The sequence below is a fragment of the Balaenoptera borealis genome (genome assembly GCF_965194805.1).
Source record: "Balaenoptera borealis genome assembly, chromosome: 11".
In the NCBI taxonomy this organism is placed as follows: Eukaryota; Metazoa; Chordata; class Mammalia; order Artiodactyla; family Balaenopteridae; genus Balaenoptera; species Balaenoptera borealis.
Genome location: NC_138868.1, coordinates 36920040 through 36940486, shown reverse-complemented (window position 1 = coordinate 36940486; position 20447 = coordinate 36920040). Strand labels below are relative to the sequence as shown.

The window sequence follows — 20447 nt, the reverse complement described above, 5'->3', positions numbered from 1 at the left end:
GTAAATTGATATAGCCACTATGGAGAACAGTATGGAGGTTCCTTAAAAAACTAAAAATAGAACTACCATATGACCCAACATTCCCACTACTGGGCATATACCCTGAGAAAACCATAATTCAAAAAGAAGCATGTACCACATTGTTCATTGCAGCACTGTTTACAATAGCCAGGACATGGAAGCAACTTAAGTGTCCATCGACAGATGAATGGATAAAGAAGATGTGACACATATATACAATGGAATACTACTCAGCCATAAAAAGAAACGAAATTGAGTTATGTGTAGGAGGTGGATGGACCTAGAGTCTGTCATACAGAGTGAAGTAAGTCAGAAAGAGAAAAACAAATACTGTATGCTAACACATATATATGGAGTCTAAAAAAAAAATGGTTCTGATGAACCTTGGGGCAGGACAGGAATAAAGACGCAGACGTAGAGAATGGACTCGAGGACACGGGGTGGGGGGAAGGGTAAGCTGGGACGAAGTGAGAGAGTAGCATTGACATATATATACTACCAAATGTAAAATAGGTAGCTAGTGGGAAGCAGCTGCATAGCACATGGAGGTCAGCTTGGTGCTTTGTGACCACCTAGAGGGGTGGGATAGGGACGGTGGGAGGGAGACGCAAGAGGGAGGGGATATGGGGATGTATGTATACATATAGCTGATTCACTTTGTTATACAGCAGAAACTAACACAAAATTGTAAAGCAATCATACTCCAATAAAGACATTAAAAAAAACCTGTTACATAAAGTTTTTGTTATACAAGATGCGTAAGTTCTAGACATCTGCTGTACAACATCATGACTATAGTTAACAATGCTGTGTTATGCACTTCAATAAATGTTAAGAGGGTAAAAAAGAAAAAATGATGAGTGGAAATGAATTTCATACCAGAGTGCCATACTCAGCCAAACTATAATTGTGATGGTAGGCTAAGGATATTTTAGACATTAAAGATCTGAAGAAATGTACCTTACATGCATTCTTCCTTTGGGAGAAATGAGGAAGACATAGAAATCAGAGAAAAGGTGTGCCAGTTATTAGCTAATTGCCCGTTAGCTGCAAACCTATACTTCTATACTCTGCTGTGTGATGCTGAGGCCAAGACTCTAAAAATCCCTTTCACCTTGGCCAGCTGACCCCCTGTTAAGCTCGCTAATGGGGAGAGATTACTAGAGGGAGACTGGAGGTCTGGAGAAGGAAGAAGGGATTTGCTTCTTCCTGTTGGATTCCTGTCTACTTGTAGTTCCTGAGAGCAGCACACTGGCAACCCTTCACCCCACAGAAACAGTTCCTTCCTGTAGCAACAGTTGAGTTCAGTCTGCAGTTTTCTCAACACTTGTAGAAGCAACTTTACTGAGGCCCTTTAGAGATACCAGCACCAGCTATGCCACCTCCTTCACCCCCAACACATGCAGTTAAAATAACTGGCATGGTTTCTAAAGCCTGACTGATATATAGGGGATCCAACACAGGATAAAAAGCAAAAACTCCAAGGATGATAGTGAGAGCAGATCCCAGGGCAATAGCTATGCCTCAGACTGGTGGGTTGCTTGAATTGATAGCCCCAGTTCACGACCTTCCTGTATCCATGTTCTTTGCAAAGTGACTTTTCAGATTCTTCCATCAAGACGTGGAGTCTATTTCTGTTCTCCTTGATTCTGGCCTTGTGACTTGTTTGGCCAATAAAATATGATGGGAGTCATGGTGAGCCAGCTCCAATCCTAGCCTCAAGAAGCCTTGCATATTTCCTTTCTCTCTCTTGGATCCTTATTCCCATCATGAAGTCTCGTCTAACCTGCTGGAGGATAAGAGACCATGAGGCACGCCACCCAGTAGCCAGCTACCCATCCCCTCCCCAGGCAGAGATGCAGTTAACTGCAGATGCCTGAGGAAGTCCTGCCATGACCAGGAGAACCATCCAGCTGAATTCAACCCCAAATGCCAACCTGCAGAATTGTGAGCTAAATAAATGATTGTTGTTTTTAACCACTAAATGTTTGGGTGATTTATTATGCAGAAACAGCTAACTGATCCATGGACTTGGAGAATAACCAGCCCACACTGGACCAGGATGATTGAAGGCTCACAGATGGATGAATTCAAGAAGAAAAAGTGATATCATTAGGGAAGCTAATATGTTCCTTGGAGGGCAATGGGGTGAGTTGGAGCAAAGGCTTGCAGCTTCTTCTTGTAAGCCTTGTAGAAATATTCGGTGTGACCTATGTATATGTATAACAGATGGAAATAAAATTCACATTTACAAAAATGAACGGACTTTGTGGATTTCCTTCTGTAGTGAATGTCAACTCACGATCGTGGACTTGAATCCCAAGGCGTGGTTTCAGCAATCTTGTCTTTTCATGATTGCTGTTTTCACTAGTGGACATGCAGGCAATATTCATCAGTAGTACTCATCGTGCTGCTTGGGCTCTCACTCCCAAATCCAATCATCATCTTTGATTCTACCTCCTAAATATGGCGGTCCACCTCTCTCCATTGCCATGCCTCTGCAAGAGCTCAGGACACCATCTCTCACCTGGACCATTGCAGCATCTTCTGAACTAGTGTCCCTGCCTCTCTTCTTTCTTGTTTCCTTCAAATAGTCTTCACTGAGCTGCCAGAATGATCTCGCTAAACAAGTCATCTCAGCTCATGGCCCTGTCTAAAATCCTTTATTGATTCCCCTTTGTCTACAGGACAAAGTGTAAACTCCTTAGGATGGCATACATGGCCCTTCATGCTCTGGACTCTTGCCTTTCCAGATTCACCTCTTGCCAACTGTCAAGCTTGTCTCCAGCCTTACTGAGCCTCTTCCCCCGCCCCCTCATTTTTGTCATGCTCTGCTTTTCTGCCAAGTTTTTGCACATTGGATTCCCTCTTGCAGGCTCTGTTGGTTGCCTACTCAAAACTCACTCTTTTATTTTTGCCTACAGAATCCTAGAAATCCCTTGGTCTCAGGGAAGGTGAGCCTTAGCCCTAGTCTAGAGGTAGACATATACCCTAGTTCTGGCTAGTTATTTGTAAGAGGAAGTCACTATGGAACATATGGAAAGTTTTTCCCTTCCTGATAAGAGGCAGGTATGCCAGTCAAAACTCTCAACCCCATGGTCCCCTAGCTTTCTTCCCTAGAACTTGGACCTCCTGTAGACCAGTAGGAGGAAGGAAAGGGATGCTGACTGGAACCCAGACTTCATAGAGCCTCTGCACCAATGCTAGAAACCACTTGCCACCAGACATTCTGTTATGTCAAGAAATAACTCCCTCTTTGTTTATGCCACTGTTCGCTGGGCATTTCTTTCTTTCTTTTTTTTTTTTTAAAGGAAGGACTTATTTATTTATTTATTTATTTATATTTTTATTTATTTACTTATGGCTGTGTTGGGTCTTCGTTTCTGTGCGAGGGCTTTCTCTAGTTACGGCAAGCCGGGGCCACTCTTCATCGCGGTGCGCGGGCCTCTCACTATCACGGCCTCTCTTGTTGCGGAGCACAGGCTCCAGACGCGCAGACTCAGTAATTGTGGCTCACGGGCCCAGCTGATCCGTGGCATGTGGGATCTTCACAGACCAGGGCTCGAACCCGTGTCCCCTGCATTGGCAGGCAGATTCTCAACCACTGCGCCACCAGGGAAGCCCACTGGGCATTTCTTGAAGCTGAAAGCATTTATGGTGGATATTATCTACCTTCCCAAACTAAATCCTGCTCACCCTACAGGACTCAGCAAAGTCACTACCTGGACCAGATTTAAAAACTCTGTCCCCTAACCCTATGCACCTAGAGCTTCTTTAAGTATTAACATAATGGCAAAAAGCACCAGCTCTGAAGCCAGACTGTCTAGGTTCATAGCCTAGCTCTATTACCTGCTAGTTGGTAACCTTGGACAAGTTATTTACCCTCTCTGTGCCTCAGTTTCCTATCTGTTAAATGGGGGTGAGACTATTACTAACCTCATCTAATTGTCGTAAGGGCTTATTGAGTTAATGTATGTAATGTACTTTGTAGCTGGCTCCTGATAATCATTCAATTAATGTTTGCTGTTATTAATACAAGCTTCATCATTCTCTGTTGCAATAGCCTAATAGTCCTCTTCCCTGATAGATTAATGAATGAATTTCATTCATTGTATGAATAAGGTTAATGAATGCAGAGGTGCATCTGTCAAGTTTATTGCATTCCCAGGGATACCTGGCCTAGAGATACTGCCCAGTAAATATTTACTGAATAGATAAACATATATCACGCAATGTGAACAGTATATGAAAAGTAATCCAAGTCAAACATTAACCCAGCTGGGATGGCTTTTTTCACATGAAGCCAGGGAAGGAGTTACAAATCAGCAACTTAGTGAGTTCTAGAAGGCTACTGCAGGAAAAATTCCCATAGTTGGCTCAAAGGACAAATACCCATGTGCTCATAAAGCCCCTGGCTATCCAGCTTCACGCAATCAAGAAAAAAAATCACTAGATCAGCCAAGAGATATTCAAGAGTCAGTGTTGGGCTGTAGCATTTTGCCTTGTCCTTGTCCAAATCTGGCCTTCTAAAGATGAAGTCTGTAATCAAAGGTAGAATGTAGGTGATAACAATGAATCAAAGCACCCTGATTCCAGATAATCATTTCCCCAGTATCTTTCTTGTTTCAGTTTGAATTACAATGCTTTTTCTCTTGTCACCCACACTGTTAGCAGGGCAACTTCCACTCTCTGGACTTTCGGCTCATCCTTATTCTTCACTTGGGCTGGAACCTCATGACAAAGCTATTCTTTGTAGCGTGTGTGCGCGCTACATGTGCAAGTGTGTTTGTGTATTTGTGTAAAAGTAGGGAAGGGAAACCTAGCACAAGAATGATTGCATACAAGTATTTTCTGGTGAGTGTGCAGTTTTATTCCCTCATGTCTGCTGACAAGTAAGACAGGGAAAATAATTGCTGGATCTTCAGAGAGCTTCTATTATTGCTCTTCATGATAATTTACTTTATCTCTTTCTTTTGCATTCACCTTGAGCCATTATGGCTTCTTTCTTTGCAGCTCAGTAATTGGAAAACTGGTTTACAAATCTGCTTTTTCTTCACTAAAGGATTTTTTCCTCATCACACATAGAACCAAGGGAAAGAGAAGAGAAAGGGGGAAAAGAAGGCATTTTAGTGAGATCTAAAAGGATGAAAATTGAATTTATTTACTATTCCCACATATTATTTTTCAGGAAGAATGGGAAAAGGACACAGGAATTTGATACTTTGGATAACACAATGCTAAAGCCACACAAGGGATTTTTTTTTAATGTATTTAAAAGTATTTGTAGCCTCTGGATCAAAGACTTTGAACTACCTTTGTGGGAGGATGTCAGCTCCAGAGATCACTCCATAACAGAGAAATAACAACAACAATGACAATAATGATATTAACAGCAGCTCACCTTGATTAAGGATTGTGCTAAGTACTTTATATATCATACTTCATTCACTCCCAGCAAACCCAGAGGTGGGTTCCATTATTACCTCATTTTCAAAAAAGGAAACTAAAGTTAAGAGAGGTTAAAAATAACTTACCTGAGGTCATGGAGCTAATACATAGAGAGGCTAAGACCTCAAACTAGGTCTGACTCCAAAGCCTACAATCTCAACCAGCCTGGGAATTTACATAGCATGCATGACCAGTATGGGAAGGTTTTCTGGACCCACCGCAAAACTACCTCCATTTTGTCAGGGGTCTCCCATTCAAGTTCTTGTGATTTGAGAAGCCTGGTTTTGATCAAAAGGATAACCAAAGAGTGTAGGCAGGGGGTAAAAAGTACAGCTGGCACATATGCTTTGCTTGCTCCAGAAGTATTTTTTAAGACTACTTAATTAGGCAGGTATTTTTAATTTGCAAAAACAACCAAATCCCCCATACCTTTCCAGGAGCCCCTGTAAATGCAGAGAACCTCTGTGGAGGTAGACGGTGCAGTCAGACTGCCGGGAAAAATCACCCTCATCTGCCTCTCACTAGCTGTATGATCTTCTGTAGGTTCTTCACCTCCTTTTTCTTATCTGTAAAGTGAATATAATGATAGCATCTGCCTCAAGTCCTCCAATCCAGAGAATCATCCACAGGCCTTGAAACCTAATGGAATTTGCCCGTTGGGTTTTGAAATTTTGCAAGGGTGACCTCTTTCTTCTTTACATTTTCTCCCTTTGGAATGGGAATGTCTGTAACTGCCCATCTCACCATTGTATTCTGGAAGCAGATAACTGGTTTTCTAATTTGATAGGTTCACAGGTAGAGGGGAATTTTGGCCTAGGATATTATCCTACAGAGTCTCACCCCTACTTGTTTTAGATGATTTAAGTGATGAGATTTGGGACTTTTGAGCTGATGATATTTAGATGAGATTTTTGGACAGGTTGATGCTTTAATGGGTTGAAATTTGGGAGGATGTAGGGATGGGGTGAATGTATTTTGCCTGTGGGAGAGAAATGAATCTTTGGGGCCCAGAGGACAGGTAACAATAGGCTGAATAATGCTCCCCTACAAAAGATATCCCTGTCCCCGTGCCTGGAACCTATGAATGTTATCATAGGATGCGAGAGAAAGAGAAAGAGAGAGCTTTGCCGATGTGATTAGGAATTCTGAGATGGTGAGATTATCCTGGATTATCCAGGTGGGACCTAAATGCCTTTTGTTTGTTTGTTTTTGTTAGTATTATCATTATTATGGGCATTGGAAGGCTTTCAGGAAATAGAACTTTGCAAGGGTCCTTCAGTAGGGGTCTGTGGATGTTCTGGGGTGAATTATAAATTCCCAGAATTTGTGTGTGAAATTTGGTGTGTATGTGCATCTAGTTAGTTGTTTATTCGTTTCCCAGGACAGCAGTAACAGTATCGCAGGCTGGGTGGAAGAATCTGTTCTAAGCCTCCCTCTGGCCTGTGGATGGCTGTCTTCTCTATGTCTCTCACAGCATTGTCCCTCTATGTGTGTCTGTCTACGTGTCCAATTCTCCTTTTTTTTAAAAAAAGAGATTCATTTATTATTTATTTATTTTATTTTATTTTTGGCTGTGTGGGGTCTTAGTTGCGGCGCGCGGGCTCTTTCGTTGAGGTGAGCGGGCTTCTCTCTAGTTGTAGTGTGGGAGTTTTCTCTTCTCTAGTTGTGGCACGCGGGCTCCAGGGTGCGTGGGCTCTGTAGTTGTGACAGGTGGGTTCCAGAGCGCAAGGGCTCTGTAGTTTGAGGCACGCGGGCTCTAGTTGAGGCGCGTGAGCTCAGTAGTTGTGGCACGCGGGCTTAGTTGCCCCACGGCATGTGGGATCTTAGTTTCCTGACCAGGGATCAAACCTGTGCCCCCTGCATTGCAAAGTGGATTCTTTACCCCTGGACCACCAGGGAAGTCCCCAATTTCTCCTTTTTATAAGGACACAGGTCATATTGGACTAGGGCCACCCTCATTTTAACTTGATCGTCTCTGTTAAAGACTCTGTCTCCAAGTAAGACCACATTCTGAGGTACTGAGGCTTAGGAGTCCAACATATTTGGTGGGGTGGGGGGCATAACGATGTGGGTGTTTCCAGAGCTTTCATCAGATCTCAAAGCATCCAGTACACACATTCATGCTTGCACAGGCACACATGCTCACAAAGATTAAAACCCTCTGAAAGGATGAAAGCCCAGAGAGTGGGCAGCAGGTAGTCAATGGTGGTGGGGAAAGGCTTCCAGGCCCTTGGATTCTCATCTCAATAGGCAGATGCCAGCTTTGCTAAGCAACATTAAACCATGTTTTGAAGTAGGCAGCTTATTTGAAGGCAGTGCATGGAGTGGAGGAAGCACAGGCTGTAGAATGAGTCCAATCTGCCTGGACATCACCTAGGCTGTGTTGCTTCAGGGAACTCACTCAACCTCTCTGAGACTGTTTCTTGGTCTAAAAAATACCATGTACCCTAAGGCTGTGGATATAAAGTACCAAACTCAGAGTCTGGATCCTAGCAAACATTCAAAGACCCATTATCATTATGGGTGGGGTACAACTAATGAACAAATATGCTGCTCTGCCTCTGGAAGCCTAGGTCAACAGCAGCACAGAATAAAGGAGTAGTGGTGGTGACTCACGCTCTGCTTTCAATCTGAGACAGACCATGCTTGCCTCGTGTATGTGACTTTGGCAGGCCGGACTGACAGATATGGCTTTCAAGAAAATGGCTCATTGGTCTTCCAGTAAGTCAGGGAGGCAAGGAATCCTTTAGTCGGTTGCATGGTCACTGCCTCAATTTGACAAAAGACTCTTGCTCCCACCTGGGGCAGGCTCAGGTTGATGTTGTATGGAATGTCCAGTGTGTTAGTTAGGGTAAAGTCTGAGCTGCTGTAACAAACAGCCCCAAATGTCATCAGCTTAAACCAGATAAGAACTTATTTGTCTTAATGTCATAGCAGAGAGATAAGAGGTGCTAGGTTGATAGGCTGCCTTGCCATTCTTAACATGTGGCTCTTTCTTGTAGGTACAAAGTGGTGGCTCTTCATCTCTTAACTATCAGGGAGGGAGAGCATATGCTCAAGATTTTAAGAGAAGACCCTGAGGTCACACATCATTAGCTTATGTCCTATTTGGCCAGAAGTTAGTGACAAGGGCTCATCGAGCTGTAAGAAAGGCTTGGATGCATCATCTTTAACTGGGTTGCCATGTGCCCAGCTAAACTTAATTATTATGGGAAAAGAAGAGAACTAAGAGTGGGGACTACAGCTAGCAGATTGCCTTTTCTGGATCGTGGCATCTTTTTCTCATTCTGGGACTGTCCCTTCCTTAAGTAAATGACCTTGATTATGCTCCTCTTTAAGAAACACCCTTCTCCTGCAACACACACACACACACACACCCCTGTATGATTCAGCCCAGATGTGTGGGTATCAGGCCCATGAATATTGGAATATAGAGGTTCAAGTTCCCGTGATTGCATGGTATTTTACAACCACCTAGCTCTCTCCATTCCATTACCTTATTTGATCTTCACCTCAGCTTTGAGAGTTAGGCACAACAAGTTTTATTATCTCCTTACAACTGCAGAAAGTGAGTCTCAGAGAAGCTAGTAATTTATCCAAGGCTGCACAATTCACTGGTTCTAGACCCAAGGCATCTGATACCTAATTTAGAGCATTTCCATCTACAGCCAGGGAAAAAGATGGGAAATTGGAACTCAATTCAATTGGAACAAATTCATTCATTCTTATTAGTGATTCTAGGGGAGTGATGATTGAAAGTAGTTGAAAAACAAGAGAGAAAGTTTACCTTTCTCAGACATCTTTGCACCTCCTGATACCTCTCTTCTGAGAGCTCCCACGTCCAGAATCATGATGTTCTCTTCTGGCAACATAAATTTGTCTACTGTTGGGGGCCTCCAGTACGATAGCTTATGGTACAACACTGTCTATCCACTCCTATCTTTGCTAACTAGGGTTTTCCTTTAAGGACACTTCATGTGTCAACTAGGTGTAAGGAGGAAAGCCATATAATAAAGTTTACACCAGGATGTAAATGTGTAATTAGTTGTTCTAGGAGCATGTTAAATTAAAAAAAAAATTGGTTATGATACTAAATGGACTTAGAATTGGTGGAATTTCAGGGGGGTTGGTGGCCAAGTAAAGATGGTTGAGTTTGGGAGGTTCTTTTGACATAAGGCCCCAAATCTTTGCCTGGCAGGAAAGTCTGCCTTAAAATAAGGTTAAGGGATCACAGCAACACGTTATCATTAATTAAGCACCTACTATGTCTCTGGCTCTCTCCTGGGCATATTACCTGCATGACCTAATTCAAGTCTTATAACAATGCTGTCAGTAAGGTGTGATGGTCCTTATTTTACAGATGATAAGAGTAAGAGCTGCTATTTTGTTTAGCATTTACTACGTGTAAGTTAAGATATGAGGTTTTGTAAGATTAAATACATTGACCAAGGTCAAATACCTAGTAATAAGAATTAGAATTCAAACCCCAAGCCCTATGACTCCAAAATTGGTGCTCTTTTTAACATTGCTTCCTCTGATGCCCGCAATTCTACCACTAACACTTTTTCCTCTGGGCAGAGAGGCTACTGGGGATTTCGTATATTCATCTTCCCAGTGCACTTTTTTTTTTTTTTAATTTGGTTGTGCCGGGTCTTAGTTGTGACAGGCGGGCTCCTTAGTTGCGGCTCGCCTGCTCCTTAGTTGTGGCATGTGTGCATCTTAGTTGCTGCTGGCAGGCTCCTTAGTTGCGGCTTGCGAGCTCCTTAGTTGCGACTCACCAGCTCCTTAGTTGGGGCACGTGTGCTCCTTAGTTGCGGCCGGTGGTCTCCTTAGTTGCGGCATGCGAACTCTTAGTTGTGGCATGCATGTGGGATCTCGTTCCCCAACCAGGGATTGAACCTGGGCCCCCTGCATTGGGAGCTCGGAGTCTTAACCACTACACCACCAGAGAAGTCCCCCCAGTCCACTTTTAATCAAATCATTTAGTACAAAAAATTTTAAATATATTGACTGATATATTTGATATATTTCTACAATATATTCATATAAAGTGTTCACTATATATTGAAGTGATTACATATTATTAAGAAAAAAGTGAAAGTATACATAGATGGCATGTTTCCAGTTTGGAAGGAAAAATGTATAAATAGATATAATCTGGGGTTTTCCTCGTGGCACAGTGGCTAAGAATCCGCCTGCCAATGCAGGAGACACGGGTTCGAGCCCTGGTCTGGGAAGATCTCACATGCTGCAGAGCAACTAAGTCCGTGAGCCACAACTACTGAGCATGCGCGCTAGAGCCCGTGAGCCACAACTACTGAGCCCACGTGCCACAACTACTGAGCCCACGCACCACAGCTACTGAGCCTGCATGCCTAGAGCCCGTGCTCCACAACAGGAGAAGCCACCGCAATGAGAAACCTGCGCACTGCAACAAAGAGTAGCCCCTGTTCGCCACAACTAGAGAAAGCCCGCGCGCAGAAATGAAGACCCAATGCAGCCAAAACTAAATAAATAAAATAAATAAATTTTAAAAAATAGATATAATCTGGAAAGATATTTACCAAAACATTCAGTGGTTATAACTCTATAACAGAATTAAAGTTTGGAAGTGAATATCTTTTATAATTATGATGATGATGATGTCCATCATCTCTCCTGCACATATTCTGATATCTGTAATTGACTACCTCCCCCTTTGCTTTGGGAAATTTCTTCCCCCTCCACGTGCTTTGGATGGAACTTCCACTCACAGCACGCTGCCCCACTGTGCCTAAGAAATGGACACAAGCCTGGACCAATCAGTGTCCTGTGTGATTGGTCTCAGTGGGGAACAAGCTAAAGTGCCGTTTTGATGCCCCATCCACACTGCTTTGTCCCATCTCTGAGTCTGCCGGCAGTAGTGCTGGAGAATTTCCGGGGTACTGACAGCTTCCCACCTCAGACATCCATGTCTCTCTGTTTCTCTATCTGAGAGTTTTTCCCAGTGCTATAGAAACTTGCCCAGCCCAAGTGCAGAGTGCTCACAAGAACTGGGGATTAACACCCTCAGGAACCATCCTCAGCCAGTTAGGGATGGGAATCTGTGGACAAATCACCTCCTGGCTTCCCCTTCCCCTGGTGGGAGAATTCTGACTTGTGTTCCACGTGGTGACTCTGAGGGACCCAGCAGGCCTGAACTCCAGTTGCCCACAGTGGTATCTCACTCACTAACACTATGTTGACTCTTCTCCCATCTGTTGAGCTTTCCTTGCTCCCTCACCTGTTCTCCCTGGTACCCTTTCCCAAATACTCTACCTGCATCAAAGGCCTTGTCTCAGGGTCTGGCCCTTTCCCAAAACTTCCCAAACTCAGGTAGAGATGTAGCTCTCTCTTTCCCCTTGGATGATAATCCATGAGCATTAAACCCAGAATTCTGGTGGCATGACTTCTACAACATGAGAGTCTGAAAACATGAGACAGATGGACCAACAGAGTCCAAGACTCAGAGAGAGGGTCCTCATGCTGTGGGCATCCTGGGATCCAGCCCACCTTGAGGTCAGCTCCCCTCTGACCTTGATCTAGCCATTACTTGTTACCTTGAGCTTCAGCTAGTTTTGAATAGGGTTCTGTCCCTTGCAAGCAAAAGGGTCCTGGTAGGATGATGTTTATTTTCTTTTTTTTGCTTATATTTTTCTCTAATGTAATATACAGAAACTTTTTAATGCAAAAAATATGGCAGAATAGGGCAGCTCCCTGGTGGTCCAGTGGTTAGGATTCCGCTCTTTCACTGCTGTGGCCCGGGGTTCAATCCCTGGTTGGGGAACTGAGATCCTGCAAACTGTACGGTGCAGGGGGGAAAAAAAAGGCAGAATGACATTCTAAAGGGGAAAAAAAACCACTGGAAATGTCATTGACATTGTCACATAAATAGCGCATGTGGGTGCACAGTTCACCGTCCTCTCTTAGTATCAGTGAAACCAGGCCTTCCTGAAACAATGGATTCATTGAACCATGAATCTCCACAGGCAATCACACTCCCCAAATGCTCCCACGGTGCTGAGTGACAGAGGGTGTTTCCTTTGTCAGCTCTACCAATCACCCCGACTCTTAGAATGATTTGGATGTGGCTTCTCATTTGGCCCCAAAGCTGTGCCCAAGTTAATGACTTGGAAAAACATATCAGCATCCATGTAATCTGCAGAAACCAGAGAGAGCCCTGAATCACGCATTTCCACTGCAGAGGAAGCATTCACAAATCCTGCACATTTTAACAATGTTTGTATTATTTCTCACAACTATTTAGTTAAGTGCTGTATAAACAGATGGGCTTATTTGTTTGGTCCTAATAGTTATAAAATTTGAATATTGTGTATATTGACAATTACAAATATTTGTATTTGCCAAGTAATATTCTTTCCATTTAAAAATTCCTTTATGCTAAAGAGAAAGCTGGTTTAGTCTTTATAGAAACATACTATGGCTTTATGTTCCCATGGCTTTTCTATAACCAGAGGTATTCACAGATTGCTGGGTATCACTGGGAAGAGGAATGGAAATAAACCACAGAACACTGTCACCCTGTACTCAGAGCTTGGTTACATCTTCATACACAGCTCCATGTCTATGTCTTGAGGCAAACATCAACAAAACAAAACTGGCGCAAATAAGATGGCTCTAATTCTCAAAAATGTGCAATTCCTTTAAACTATAATTCCATGTTTAGGAATCTGCACTAAGAATCCAAATTAGAGATGTGAGCAAAGATATATATAGATAGATATGTAATGCAGTAGTATTTATAATAAATATTGGAAACAATTCAAATGTACCATAATTATTAGTTAAATTGTGGTGTATTCATATCATGAAAATCTGTGCAACAATTAAAAACAATAATATAGATTTCATGGCAGTGGGGCAGAGCTATATCAACAATATAAGTGAAAAAAGGCAGATTACAAAAGACTATGGGGACTTCCCTGGTGGCACAGTGGTTTAGAATCTGCCTACCAATGCAGGGGAAATGGGTTCAAGCCCTGGTCCGGGAAGATCCCACATGCCGCGGAGCAACTAAGCCCGTGCGCCACAACTACTGAGCCTGCGTGCCATAGCTACTAAAGCCTGCGCGCCTAGAGCCTGTGCTCCACAAGAGAAGCCACCACAGTGAGAAGCCTGCACACCACAACGAAGAGTAGACCCCGCTCTCCACAACTAGAGAAAGCCCGTGGGCAGCAACGAAGACCCAATGCAGCCAAAAATAAATTGAAAAAAAAAGACTATGAACAGCATGATCTCAATTTTATAAAAACAAAGACCATACCTTTATACACATGAAAGTCTAGAAGGTCTTACACCAAAATATTAATAGGATATATTTTGGGATGTTGGGAATATATAATTTTATGTTCTTCTTTGGGCTTTTCCAAATTTCCTGTCATGAGTATGTATTATCTTCATAATGAGAAAAACAAAATGAAAAAGAATAAAAAGGCAGAGTAATATGATTTAGAGAATGCAGTAAGGTGACATAAGAAACCAAGAGGTTATTCTATGACTTTTAAGTCACTCATTCAAAAATACTAAGGGCCTACTGTATGTCAGTACAAGTAGAAATACAGAGGCTTTAAAAAAATCAAGCTCTTCTGCCTTTGAAGGCTTCACAATTTAGAACAGCACTGTCCGATAGAATGCTCTGGAATGATGTAAATGTTCAGTGCAAGTAGCTATTGGGTAGTTAGTATGACTGAGGTATGGAATCTTACATTTAATTTTAATTAATTTAATCGTATGTAGCCACATGTGGCTAGTGGCTTCTATAGAAGAAAAGGCACACTTGGAAATAATTATAATACACTAGTGCTAGAGAAGCACGGAGCGTGGAGATATTAACTCTGTTCAGAAGAAGCCTCTGAGAGGAGATATTTGGGCAATGAGTCTAAAGGTGTAGTTAGGAATTCACTCTGTAGAGAGGAGAATTTCAGGCAAAGTATACTGCAGATGCAAAGGCAGAGTCATGACTGTGCCTGGCATTTTTAAGAAAGACAGAAAACAAAAAGCAAAGCAAACAAAATAGGATACCAGAAAAAGCTCAGAAAACAGAAAAGGACACCAGAAAAAGCTCATGACCCATCAAGAAAGATGGGGAGAATGAAATTTGGCCAACAAATCCAGTAATATTAAGCTCTCGAGGAAGGAGTCATTCTGTTACATTGCTAGCGGAATAGTGTTAATCAAACCCACTAAAACCCACTGTCCCACGGTAGGAAGAGCTCTTACTCTGTGCCAAGCACTGTACTAGACGCTTTCAAATGCTTAATCTCATTTAATTACCACAGAAGCCCCATTTTACTGAAAAAGAAAGCGAGGCTCAGAGAAGTAACTGCCCAAGAACACGCAGCCAGTAACTGAACTTGGATTCAAACCCCTGAGTCGTCTAATTCTAAAGCCCTATTTTCACCATATCATGTTACCCCCACCTAGGAATATGTTTAGATAGAACATAGAAACACTCTGCAATGGAATGCAGACCCTGAGAGATTATTTTTAAACATATCATGGGTCATTTCTAAGCTCTCATGGCTCTAATGGTGACATCCTGGGGGCAACTACCATCATGATCAATGAACTCTGGGTTGTCTATCAAAGATAGTAGACTGAGCTGGACTCTTCCAGGCCATTGTTTGATATGATCTCATGCTGTATTGAATGCTGTAGATTACTAGCATTTGGTGCCAATGTCCATAGCCCCCTAAGCCCAATTTACAAGAGCACCACCGAATGACAAAATCATAAGGCCCAGAAACCTATCTATGCTGCCTGGCAACTCCCACTCACGTAAAAGATCTTGAATTTTCAGTGTGCCACTTTCTGGACCACTGTCCTCACCATTGTGTCTTTCTGTACCTTGCTCAGATTTGACTCAAGAGCCTTGAGTTAACTCCATCAACTGCCTATACAGTAAAGCTTCCCAACATCTATTCTGCTCTACTTGTGGGAATTCTTGCTAGGTTTGCATGATATTGAACTCAAATTTTTTCCTCCACTAACTAGGACAGCAACAGAAGGCCAAGGGAAACAGGGACATTCAAGAAAAAAAAAAAGACTCTTCTTTACTAACATTTAATAAAATGTCAATTCTCTTGTACCCCATGTATTAGAAATCTTCTATTTCTAATAATGAATATATTTGGGACCTGATCTCTCTTTCAAGGATGGTTTCCCCAACTTTGGGTTTGGGAACTTTGAGCAGAAGAATAAACACAGAAGACTTAAACTTGGAAAGTGATTACTAGGTCGTTTTACCAAACATATGCAACCGTTAAAGCAGGGCTACCAAAAGAATGATTAAAAAAAGGGGGGCGGGGAGCAAGGGAAAGAAGTGAATATGTTGTTGATCAGACAAGTATCAATGTTGTCATTATGGAAAAAGTAGAAATCAGAAAAAATTTCAGTTTAGTGTTGTTTTAGTTTAAATTATTTTATAGTTTAATGGACATTGCAAGGATGGGGGTGGGGGGAGCAGAACATCATCATATTTTCCAAAACTATGTTCTCTAAAGGTTTTCATTAGGCCCTGGTTCCAGCTCAGCAGAGCTAGGAGGCAGAAACAGCAGGACTTTAGGAAGGAGGATTAGTCAAATATCGGTAGCTCGGATCCTTAATTAACTGAATTCATTTTTCTGAGTTCTACTCCTCAGAGAAAGACAGTCAAATAGATGTAGGCTTAATACTTCCTAATGAAAGTAGCTTGTTTGGTGACTATCCTCATTAATTAAAGCAGTAGGTTCTAGTACTGAATTTTTTTTCTTTTAAAAATTGTTTATACACTTTTTAACATAAATTTATACATATGACAGTTGAAACCACTTTTAAAACATCTTTATTGGAGTATAATTGCCTTTCAATGGTGTGTTAGTTTCTGCTGTATAACAAAGTGAATCAGCTATACATATATATATATCCCCATATCTTCTCCCTCTTGTGTCTCCCTCCCACCCTCCCTATCCCACCCCTCTAGGTGGTCACAAAGCACCGAGCTGATCTCCCTGTGCTATGCGGCTGCTTTCCACTAGCTATCTATTTTACATTTGGTAGTGTATATATGTCCATGCCACTCTCTCACTTCGTCCCAGCTTACACTTCCCCCTCCTCGTGTCCTCAAGTCCATTCTCTACGTCTGCGTCTTTATTCCTGTCCTGCCTTTGGTTCTTCAGAACCATTTAAAACCATTTTTTTTTTACAGTACAGCCTTTTCGTTCTCTTTTCCTTTTTTGTTTGCCTCTTGCCCTCTCTCCTCTCCACTCACATCAATGCCGATGCTGCCCACCAGTAATCCTACATACTACCCAGTGTGTATGCTGGAAAACACACACACACACACACACACACACACACACACACAAACACACATACACACACGCAGGAATGATATTATATACACTTTAGTGCATCTGTTGTTCTCATTCAATACCTCATGAGTATCTGTCCAAGCCAACTGTATGGCTCTAAACCATTCTTTTTAAGGCTACAAAATCATTTCATGCTTTAGATGTACTATTGCTCTAATGTGGATATTTTCCCCCCTAGGCTCCATTTATCAACTGTGCTATAATATGCATTCTTACACTGTACTGTTGTTTCTTTGGGATAGATTTCTAAGAGTGAGGTTAGGTTGCTGCATCGAAAAATAGTGTAGTTGCTCTTTTTTTCTCTCTCCTTTTAAAAAAAGAGATGATGCTAGACTTTGTTTCTTATTTTGCAAGTGACCTTGAGCACTCACTTCTCTTCCCTGGACCTCTGTTTTCTCACTGTAAAGCAGGCGTGTGGGACTATAGATGACGTTGAATGTCCTTTGCAGCTTGTTTTAAACTTCTCTGCTTCTGCGCCTATGCCCACTGCTCTGTGTTTTGCTGCAGTGAAGTGAAAATCATCACTGCTGCTGACTCAAGAACAAGCGTCCTGCCTGTCTGAGTCTCAAGATTTTGGACCTACATTTTGCACACAGACTAGTTACTTAGCTGAAGCACTGATTTCCAAGTACAAACTCTTCTGAAATGCTATAGTGAGGGAAGATTGCCTTGATTAGTTTGTGTCTCCTTGACACCCGTGGTTCAAATGAGAGCTGGACAGCAAAGCTGACTGCAGAGTTCTAAGGTTCTGCTGTGTACGTTTAGATTTACCTTCATCTAAACAGGACACACTCCTAGCAGCCTCTTTGATTACTTTTTCAGGATGCTCCCAATTTTCTTTTAATGAGGATGAATACTTGATTATTGCATGACCACACCACTGAATGAGGAGGGAAAATGTTGCACGATGGTTATCTACTTTGTCAGGCTTTCTATTCTGTGCATGTCTACTCATAGTAAAGCTTCTGGACCAGGGAGAAAGAACTGTTTTATTTGCTAAATCTAAGGGGCTTCAAACAGATAATTCTTGCAGTCTGAATAATAACAATTGCTTATTGCAAGAATACCACACAGCCGGTCTCAGTGTAGGTACTTCACACGCATACTCTCATTTAATCCACAAACAACCCTTGAGGGAGGTTAATACATATTCTTATTATCCTCATTTTACAGATTGAGAATTTCCCCCCAAGGTCACAGAGCGAGGAGGTGGTGTAGTCTATCTGCAGAGCCCACATTCTTAACACAGAACAACACTGCGGTGGAAGCCGGCAGTAGGAGACAAGTGGGACAAACATACTGCATGGCTACTTGACTATCTTATCAATGTCACCTGAAACCCACACTGAGCCCCCCCCCCCCGCACCCATCATCTATAGAAGCTTTAGGTGCTTATGGCTCCCATAGCAAAATCATCTGAACACAGATACAGACTGTGGACCAGAGTCAACACAGACCGTGGGCTCAAATTCTGGCTCTGCCCTCTGACCTTAGGCAAGTTTCCTCGCCTTTCTGTCAAATTGGCCAGGCAGCTGTTTCTCACCTGCTGCCCTGAGGACGAGAGGAAGCTGGCACCACAAGCGGCAGGCTAACACCAGAGCCAGGGCTTGTAAAACGCCGTTTCCTCTCCATTTCTCTCCTCCTCTAGTGCGGAGGAGGGCAGCATCTTGAAGGCAAAAGGCTGCCCTCCAAGCCCTCTCCTGCCTGGGTTCCAGTTTGCCCCCTGTGTCTTGGCACAAACACTGGCGTCAGGGCTGCCACGGGATGGCCTCCTTTTCAGTAGACTCCCCTTCCCCTGCCCCCCATTCTGCTGGGTGGACAGGGGGGTTTCAAAAATAGCTATTTATTTGCTTAACTGCGGGGCGGGGGGAGCAGAGTGATCAAGGGCAAAATCAATTACTATTTTTCATCTTTGACAAAGTAATTAAGGCCATAGTGACTGGCTAATTCCGACCGAATGGCTGCTCAGTGATGGATGCGGATTTACGGCCTGCTCGCTGGCGGGGCTCAGAGCCCGATTATCACTCCAAACAGGCGGCGGCGTAGGGCGTGGGTGGAGGCCCGCAAGCGCAGGACTTGAGCCTTTTCTTCTTGTTTTTCTAAATACTGCGGCTCACTCCTCGGCGCTTCCCGAGCGCTGATACCCAACGGGGCGCAAGGCCGCCCCTGGCCTCCTGCCCCCGCACGCTCTCTCTTGCCTTCGCCCCCTACCCAGCTGCCAGGCTGGTGCCCGCCACTCCGCATCCGCGTTGGCTTCAGAACAACCCCTCTAGGTCTCCCCGCTCCGCACTCTCCCTCCCCTCTCCACGCGGCCCCTCCTCTGTAGAACCTTGCGGCTGGAAGTGGGGGGAAGGTGGGAAGCCAAAGCAGTGCCTCCGCCAACCCCCTGCAGCCTGCGCGTCAACCGCCTTCGAAGGACCTGACGCACGTCGGGCCCCAGGCGGGAACCGAGTGCGCACTTGGCGAGGGAGGGCCTGCGGGAGAAACGTCAGACCCGGGGTGGGGGCTGAGCCGGGGCTCGGGGCGGCGAGGACAGCAGTACTCCGCCCCCTCTGCGCGCTTCTTCTCGCTCCAGCCCGGGCAGGGACGTCAGTGCGCCCCGGAGCGTCGGTGCGCTGGCTGGACGCTCCGCTGGCGCCGGGCACTTGGCGCGGGAGGCTCAAATGCAAATTGCGAAAACTGACTTTCGAAGTCGTGACTCCCTCTTGGAAGTCGGCCCAGGGCCCGCCGAGGGAGGCCTACCCTGACCTAGGGGCGCGCCTCCTGGCGCGGAAGTCGGGGGGCTGCCAGGCCTGCCCTTTACCGTTCTCGCATGCTGGTTTGGCTCCTTGGAAACTGGGGACTGTTTCCGAAGAAGCGCCCAGCAGAGCCCCTCGGCTTTCCCCGTGGCTCCCAGAGTCCATGGTGTTTTCGAGCACCCACCAGGGCCGAAGCAAGCGCCCCTGTGGGATTCCTGGCCCCGCCTTCTCTCCTGACTTCCCCCAGCGAGAGCCCACCAAAGTCCCACCCCGTCTCCCTTCCTTCTCGCTCCCGACCTCGCTGGGTTTGCCTGAGAGCGGTCCTCTAGGGAGAGCGCGATCGGCCCCCAGGCGGCCCTGTGGGAGGGTTTGGGAGATTCTCCAGGGTTCGAACGCGACTTTCTGAGCCTCAGTTTCTCCAGCTTTCAAACTGGGAGTTTCTCAGAGGTTGTTGTTAATCAATGGGGTAATTCATGGAAAGCCCTTGCACGATTGTTCAATATTGAGAGCTTAATAAATATTACATCAAAGCTACAATAAAAAGCGGCCTGAAGCCCTCAAGGAAGCTCACTCACAAGGAAGGTCTCTTCAGGGAACCTGTCCTCTTTCCATAATCATGCAGACCGTGGGTCCCCAGCCGGCTGCCCCTGGAGGGGCTGGGGGCAGAGTCAGTGAGCTGAGGCCTCCGCGTGCGTTCGCGCGGCTCGGAAGGAGGCGGGAGGGGCCCGGCAGTACTGCTCTGGGCGCCCACCGCAATCTGCCGCCGCAGCCTCGCCTGCGGCCGCCGCCGCATTATCCTCGCGCCGCGTGGGGACGGCCCAGTCGAGTGTGACGGAGCCGACCCGAGGCA

At 44.4% G+C, this 20447-nt stretch overlaps 1 protein-coding gene across 1 annotated transcript in view; it reads left to right on the top strand.

Annotated features, from left to right (window-relative positions):
- PRMT3 (protein arginine methyltransferase 3) overlaps window positions 1-2278 on the top strand; it is a 179166-nt gene extending 176888 nt beyond the window's left edge. The window contains exon 21 of the mRNA XM_082342441.1: window positions 2030-2278. The gene's annotated coding sequence lies outside the window, so the exon portion shown is untranslated. The remainder of the gene's footprint in view (window positions 1-2029) is intronic.
- Window positions 2279-20447: the final 18169 nt, after the last annotated feature.